This window comes from Nomia melanderi, unplaced genomic scaffold (assembly GCF_051020985.1).
Source record: "Nomia melanderi isolate GNS246 unplaced genomic scaffold, iyNomMela1 scaffold0537, whole genome shotgun sequence".
NCBI classification, from domain to species: Eukaryota; Metazoa; Arthropoda; class Insecta; order Hymenoptera; family Halictidae; genus Nomia; species Nomia melanderi.
In genome coordinates, this window is record NW_027475651.1 from 5,001 (window position 1) to 12,500 (window position 7,500).

General features: G+C 50.2%; 2 non-coding genes across 2 annotated transcripts in view; both read left to right on the forward strand.

Moving 5' to 3' along the window:
• LOC143176422 (small subunit ribosomal RNA) overlaps window positions 1-75 on the forward strand; it is a 1,921-nt gene extending 1,846 nt beyond the window's left edge. Inside the window, exon 1 of the ribosomal RNA XR_013000972.1 lies at window positions 1-75. This exon is cut by the window's left edge and continues 1,846 nt beyond it. This is a non-coding gene — a ribosomal RNA (small subunit ribosomal RNA).
• Window positions 76-6,997: 6,922 nt separating this feature from the next.
• On the forward strand, window positions 6,998-7,152 carry LOC143176419 (5.8S ribosomal RNA). The gene has a single exon (XR_013000969.1). It is a non-coding gene; the product is annotated as a 5.8S ribosomal RNA (ribosomal RNA).
• Window positions 7,153-7,500: the final 348 nt, after the last annotated feature.

Sequence of the window (7,500 nt, forward strand, 5' to 3'; positions counted from 1 at the left end):
GACCAAACTTGATCATTTAGAGGAAGTAAAAGTCGTAACAAGGTTTCCGTAGGTGAACCTGCGGAAGGATCATTAACGAGCAAAATACACTACAAGAACTGACCGAAAGAAGGAAACATGAGAAATATAAGGAGTGGAGCGAAAGATAATATAAAAAGGAGCGAAAGATACATACATATATATATATAAGTGTACGAGTTCAATTTCTGCACACACTCGATACACAAGAGAAATAATATTATATATACAGAGGAGGAAGGAGCGATAAACGTGCAACAACGCTTCCTCGTGAAAAATACTTGAACGATCATGCACAGAGAGGTATCTCGATACCTGCTTTGCTGTATGACTAGACGGCTTACGCGCGGAGAGTTCATCTCCCGTCCGTCGGAAATTTCGAACGGCTTACGCGCGGAGAAATACACTTCTCCCGTCCGTCGAAATTTTTTTTTTTTACTTTGAACAAGGCGCATAGAGCCCGCCGAACCACGATTTCCGTGCGTCTTACATCTTTCGACGATGGGACGATCCACGCGAAGAGTTGTTTCGTGCTCGCGCGAGGTGCGATAGCGTCGATTCGCTTTTCTGTACGGGGAGAAATAGAACGATGAGTTGACTTATCGGGTCTTCGTTGGAATTACCGTCGCTGGCATTGTAAACTCCAGATGACCTTGTGATTCCTTCGTCGGGCACTGGTAAAGGGTGGCGATGATTCGTTCTATAATAGAAATACCCGTCGTAGCGATTCGGCCGAGACACCCGCCACGAAACACTCTCTCGTCGTGGAATCCCCGCGTCGGAGAGTAAAACGCGCGAAGGCTTACTATGAGAGAAGAAATAGTATATGCCGGTGGTTCGCGTGTGTAGGCTCTATACGAAATTGCGATTCAAGAGAGTAGGAAAAGACGCGATGAACCACGATTTCCGTGCGTCTTACGTCTCTCGACGATGGGACGATCCACGCGAAGAGTTGTTACGTGCTCGCGCGAGGTGCGATAGCGTCGATTCGCTTTTCTGTACGGGGAGAAATAGAACGATGAGCTGACTTATCGGGTCTTCGTTGGAATTACCGTCGCTGGCATTGTAAACTCCAGATGACCTTGTGATTCCTTCGTCGGGCACTGGTAAAGGGTGGCGATGATTCGTTCTATAATAGAAATACCCGTCGTAGCGTTTCGGCCTAGTCACCCGCCACGAAACACTCTCTCGTCGTGGAATCCCCGCGTCGGAGAGTAAAACGCCGAAGGCTTACTTATGAAACTTACGTCTCTCGACGATGGGACGATCCACGCGAAGAGTTGTTACGTGCACGCGTATGGTGCGATTGCGTCGATTCGCTTTTCTGTACGGGGAGCAATAGAACGTTGAGTTGACTTATCGGGTCTTCGTTGGAATTACCGTCGCTGGCATTGTAAACTCCAGATGACCTTGTGATTCCTTCGTCGGGCACTGGTAAAGGGTGGCGATGATGCGTTCTATAATAGAAATACCCGTCGTAGCGTTTCTTCCGAGTCAACCCGCTCACGAAACACTCTCTCGTCGTGGAATCCCCGCGTCGGAGAGTAAAACGCGAATTCATAGTATGGAAACTTACGTCTCTCGACGATGGGACGATCCACGCGAAGAGTTGTTACGTGCACGCGTATGGTGCGATTGCGTCGATTCGCTTTTCTGTACGGGGAGTAATAGAACGTTGAGTTGACTTATCGGGTCTTCGTTGGAATTACCGTCGCTGGCATTGTAAACTCCAGATGACCTTGTGATTCCTTCGTCGGGCACTGGTAAAGGGTGGCGATGATGCGTTCTATAATAGAAATACCCGTCGTAGCGTTTCTTCCGAGTCAACCCGCTCACGAAACTCTCTCTCGTCGTGGAATCCCCGCGTCGGAGAGTAAAACGCGAATTCATACTATGAAAACTTACGTCTCTCGACGATGGGACGATCCACGCGAAGAGTTGTTTACGGGCACGCGTATGGTGCGATTGCGTCGATTCGCTTTTCTGTACGGGGAGAAATAGAACGTTGAGTTGACTTATCGGGTCTTCGTTGGAATTACCGTCGCTGGCATTGTAAACTCCAGATGACCTTGTGATTCCTTCGTCGGGCACTGGTAAAGGGTGGCGATGATGCGTTCTATAATAGAAATACCCGTCGTAGCGTTTCTTCCGAGTCAACCCGCTCACGAAACTCTCTCTCGTCGTGGAATCCCCGCGTCGGAGAGTAAAACGCGAATTAATACTATGAAAACTTACGTCTCTCGACGATGGGACGATCCACGCGAAGAGTTGTTTACGTGCACGCGTATGGTGCGATTGCGTCGATTCGCTTTTCTGTACGGGGAGAAATAGAACGTTGAGTTGACTTATCGGGTCTTCGTTGGAATTACCGTCGCTGGCATTGTAAACTCCAGATGACCTTGTGATTCCTTCGTCGGGCACTGGTAAAGGGTGGCGATGATGCGTTCTATAATAGAAATACCCGTCGTAGCGTTTCTTCCGAGTCAACCCGCTCACGAAACTCTCTCTCTCGTCGTGGAATCCCCGCGTCGGAGAGTAAAACGCCGAAGGCTTACTATGAAACTTACGTCTCTCGACGATGGGACGATCCACGCGAAGAGTTGTTACGTGCACGCGTATGGTGCGATTGCGTCGATTCGCTTTTCTGTACGGGGAGTAATAGAACGTTGAGTTGACTTATCGGGTCTTCGTTGGAATTACCGTCGCTGGCATTGTAAACTCCAGATGACCTTGTGATTCCTTCGTCGGGCACTGGTAAAGGGTGGCGATGATGCGTTCTATAATAGAAATACCCGTCGTAGCGTTTCTTCCGAGTCAACCCGCTCACGAAACTCTCTCTCGTCGTGGAATCCCCGCGTCGGAGAGTAAAACGCGAATTCATAGTATGGAAACTTACGTCTCTCGACGATGGGACGATCCACGCGAAGAGTTGTTACGTGCACGCGTATGGTGCGATTGCGTCGATTCGCTTTTCTGTACGGGGAGCAATAGAACGTTGAGTTGACTTATCGGGTCTTCGTTGGAATTACCGTCGCTGGCATTGTAAACTCCAGATGACCTTGTGATTCCTTCGTCGGGCACTGGTAAAGGGTGGCGATGATGCGTTCTATAATAGAAATACCCGTCGTAGCGTTTCTTCCGAGTCAACCCGCTCACGAAACTCTCTCTCGTCGTGGAATCCCCGCGTCGGAGAGTAAAACGCGAATTCATAGTATGGAAACTTACGTCTCTCGACGATGGGACGATCCACGCGAAGAGTTGTTACGTGCACGCGTATGGTGCGATTGCGTCGATTCGCTTTTCTGTACGGGGAGCAATAGAACGTTGAGTTGACTTATCGGGTCTTCGTTGGAATTACCGTCGCTGGCATTGTAAACTCCAGATGACCTTGTGATTCCTTCGTCGGGCACTGGTAAAGGGTGGCGATGATGCGTTCTATAATAGAAATACCCGTCGTAGCGTTTCTTCCGAGTCAACCCGCTCACGAAACTCTCTCTCGTCGTGGAATCCCCGCGTCGGAGGGTAAAACGCGATATATAATAGTATATGCCAGTGGTTCGCGCGCGTCGTCTCTGAGATACGCGGTCGACAGAGTTCCGAAAACACGTGATGTGCCACGATTTCCGTGCGTCTTACATCTTTCGACGATGGGACGATCCACGCGAAGAGAACGTTCGTGCTTGCGTGAGGTGCAACAGCGTCGATTCGCTTTTCTGTACGGGGAGAAATAGAACGTTGAGTTGACTTATCGGGTCTTCGTTGGAATTACCGTCGCTGGCATTGTAAACTCCAGATGACCTTGTGATTCCTTCGTCGGGCACTGGTAAAGGGTGGCGATGATTCGTTCTATAATAGTAATACCCGTCGTAGCGTTTCGACCGATGTCACCCGCCACGAAAGTCTCTCTCGACGTGGAAACCCCGCGCCGAAGAGTAAACGCGAAGGCTTACCATACGAAAGAAAACGGTATTATACGCCTGTGGTATGTGCGTCTCGGCTCTGTGATACGCGATCGGCAGAGTTACAAAAAAACGTTGATGGGCCACGATTTCCGTGCGTCTTACATCTTTCGACGATGGGACGATCCACGCGAAGAGTAGTTACGTGCTCGCGCGAGGTGCGATAGCGTCGATTCGCTTTTCTGTACGGGGAGAAATAGAACGATGAGTTGACTTATCGGGTCTTCGTTGGAATTACCGTCGCTGGCATTGTGAACTCCAGATGACCTTGTGATTCCTTCGTCGGGCACTGGTAAAGGGTGGCGATGATTCGTTCTATAATAGAAATACCCGTCGTAGCGATTCGGCCGAGTCACCCGCCACGAAACTCTCTCTCGTCGTGGAATCCCCATGTCGGAGAGTAAAACGCGAAGGCTAACTATATATAAGAAATATATAGTATTATTTATGCCTGTGGTTCTCCGTTTGCCCTACTCTCAGATACGCGACTCGGAGAGTTACGAATAATCGTGATGGACCACGATTTCTGTACGTCTTACATCTTTCGACGATGGGACGATCCACGCGAAGAGATCATTCCTGCTTGCGTGAGGTGCGATAGCGCCGATTCGCTTTTCTGTACGGGGAGAAATAGAACGATGAGTTGACTTATCGGGTCTTCGTTGGAATTACCGTCGCTGGCATTGTAAACTCCAGATGACCTTGTGATTCCTTCGTCGGGCACTGGTAAAGGGTGGCGATGATTCGTTCTATAATAGAAATACCCGTCGTAGCGATTCGGCCGTGTCACCCGCCACGAAAATCTCTCTCGTCGTGGAATCCCCGCGTCGTAGAGTAAACGCGAAGGCTTGCTATAGAAGACTATAGTTTATACGCCTGTGGTTCACCGGTTGCCTGCTCTCCGGGGTACGCGATCGCGCAGGAGTTACGGAAGAACTTGATGGGCCACGATCTCCAAGCGGCTATATCTTTCGACGATGGGACGATTCACGCGAAGAGAACGTTCGTGCATGCGTGAGGTGCGATAGCGTTGATTCGCTTGTCTGTACGGGGAGAAATAGAACGATGAGTTGACTTATCGGGTCTTCGTTGGAATTACCGTCGCTGGCATTGTAAACTCCAGATGACCTTGTGATTCCTTCGTCGGGCACTGGTAAAGGGTGGCGATGATTCGTTCTATAATAGAAATACCCGTCGTAGCGTTTCGACCGATGTCACCCGCCACGAAATTCTCTCTCGTCGTGGAATCCCCGCGTCGGAGAGTAACCGCCGAAGGCTTGCTATAGAAGACTATAGTTTATACGCCTGTGGTTCACCGGTTGCCGGCTCTCCGGGGCACGCGATCGCGCGAAGGTTACGGAGGGACGTGAAGCGCCCGAGCAATGAAACGTCCGCAGGAGGAAACGAGCAACCGCCGAACATTGTTTCGCGACGTTTCCATAATGTATTGTCGTTTCGCTCGCATCCCGCTTCTTTCCCCTAGTTTCCTCGACGCGTAGTTTCGCAGCCTTAGTGGACGAATCATTCTCGATTCGAGGAAAGATATGCAGTGGGGCGTGCAATGAGCCCGCCAGAGACCACGATCTCCAATGCGTCTTTACATCTTTCGACGATGGGATGATCCACGCGAAGAGAACGTTCGTGCTTGCGCGAGGTGCGTTAGCGTCGATTCGCTTTTCTGTACGGGGAGAAATAGAACGATGAGTTGACTTATCGGGTCTTCGTTGGAATTACCGTCGCTGGCATTGTAAACTCCAGATGACCTTGTGATTCCTTCGTCGGGCACTGGTAAAGGGTGGCGATGATTCGTTCTATAATAGAAATACCCGTCGTAGCGATTCGGCCGAGTCACCCGCCACGAAACTGTCTCTCTTTCGTCGTGGAAACCCCGCGTCGGAGAGTAAAACGCGCGAAGGCTGTGACTGTAACATATATATATACAGTATACAATGCCTGTGGTTTTTGCGCGTGTCGGCTCTTCGGTATACGCGATCGGCCAGAGTTACGGAGGGACGGTGAAGCGCACGAGAAATTGAAACGGCCGCACGATTGGAACCGAGCAACCGTCGAACATTGTTTCGCGACGTTTCCATAATGCGTTTTCGTTTCGCTCGCATACCGCTTCTTTTCCCCTAGTCTCTGAGACGCGTTTTCGAGCCGTTCTTCTACTATCGATTCTCGTAGAGAGAAGGGACCGGGTAGTCTGGAAGTGGAACCCGCATCTTGCGTGTACCGTACACGGAATTGAGAGGACCGGCCGTGAAGCTCGTTTTAAAGCCGTGCGTCTGACACCCAACTCTTGCGCGCCAATTTCGCGGCAAGAGATAATATGGGACGAATGACCGGCAAAGAGCCAGCTGTGAAGTCTGTTTTTTTAATCGAATCCGTGGACGTGTGTATGCCGTAGCGTCGCTCGTCGTGTTCGTTCATGGTCGTTCCGAGAGAAAGAACGAAAGCGGTAACGAAGGGACCGGCCGTGAAGCTCGTTTTAAAGCCGCGCGTCTGACACCCAACTCTTGCGCGCCAATTTCGCGGCAAGAGATAACATGGGACGAATGACCGGCAAAGAGCCAGCTGTGAAGTCTTTTTTCATTATTTGCTTTCAATCGATCGATCGGTACGATTCGTGCAACGTTTCGCGCGATGCGACGCGAAAACATGCGCGCAACAATAGATGCGTCTGATCGGAAGAACGCGAGGGTCGACTGCACGCGATGGATTCAGTATCGGGTAGGATACAAAATATATCCCCGTCGTTTCCACGCGTGCGAGTCTTCTGCGTCTTTCGCGGGTTTTTGAATGCACTATACGCCCGGAACGTCGAGAAATATATACATATTACTTGAACGTTTTTCGTCTCGAAAGGCTTCGGTGTCGTCTCCAAGGCGACGCCTGAATCTCCTTCGCGCGCTGGTCGGAGATTCAGGTATCAACTTTTATCTTCTCTTTGAAAGAAGAGAGATATTAGGTCGAACAAATGAGAATAAAATTATATATGTGAAATATAAAATTTATACGATTACCCTGAACGGTGGATCACTTGGCTCGTGGGTCGATGAAGAACGCAGCTAATTGCGCGTCAACGTGTGAACTGCAGGACACATGAACATCGACATTTCGAACGCACATTGCGGTCCACGGATACAATTCCTGGACCACGCCTGGCTGAGGGTCGTTTACGTACCATACACTGCTTGCGTAGCTCTGTCAAATCCCCGCCGTCGTTCACCTCTTCGGATCGAACGTTTTTTTACCGAAGGGCGCAAAGAACGTTTCTGAGTCGGGTTAAGAGAAGGATGCTACGTACGAGCGAACGATGGGTGTCTCGTCGGCGTTTGTCGCGGACACGCGAAAATTCTGTGAATTTCACGGACAGTGTACGTTCTAGTTGTTGCAAAACGATCGGAATCGTTTGTATGGACTCGCGTGAGTGTTCGCGGCGTCGTGCGTCGTTCAATTACGACCGCCCGCGGATACCGCTCCACTGCGATATGGATCTGAGCGACAACTTTTTCGGCTGTTC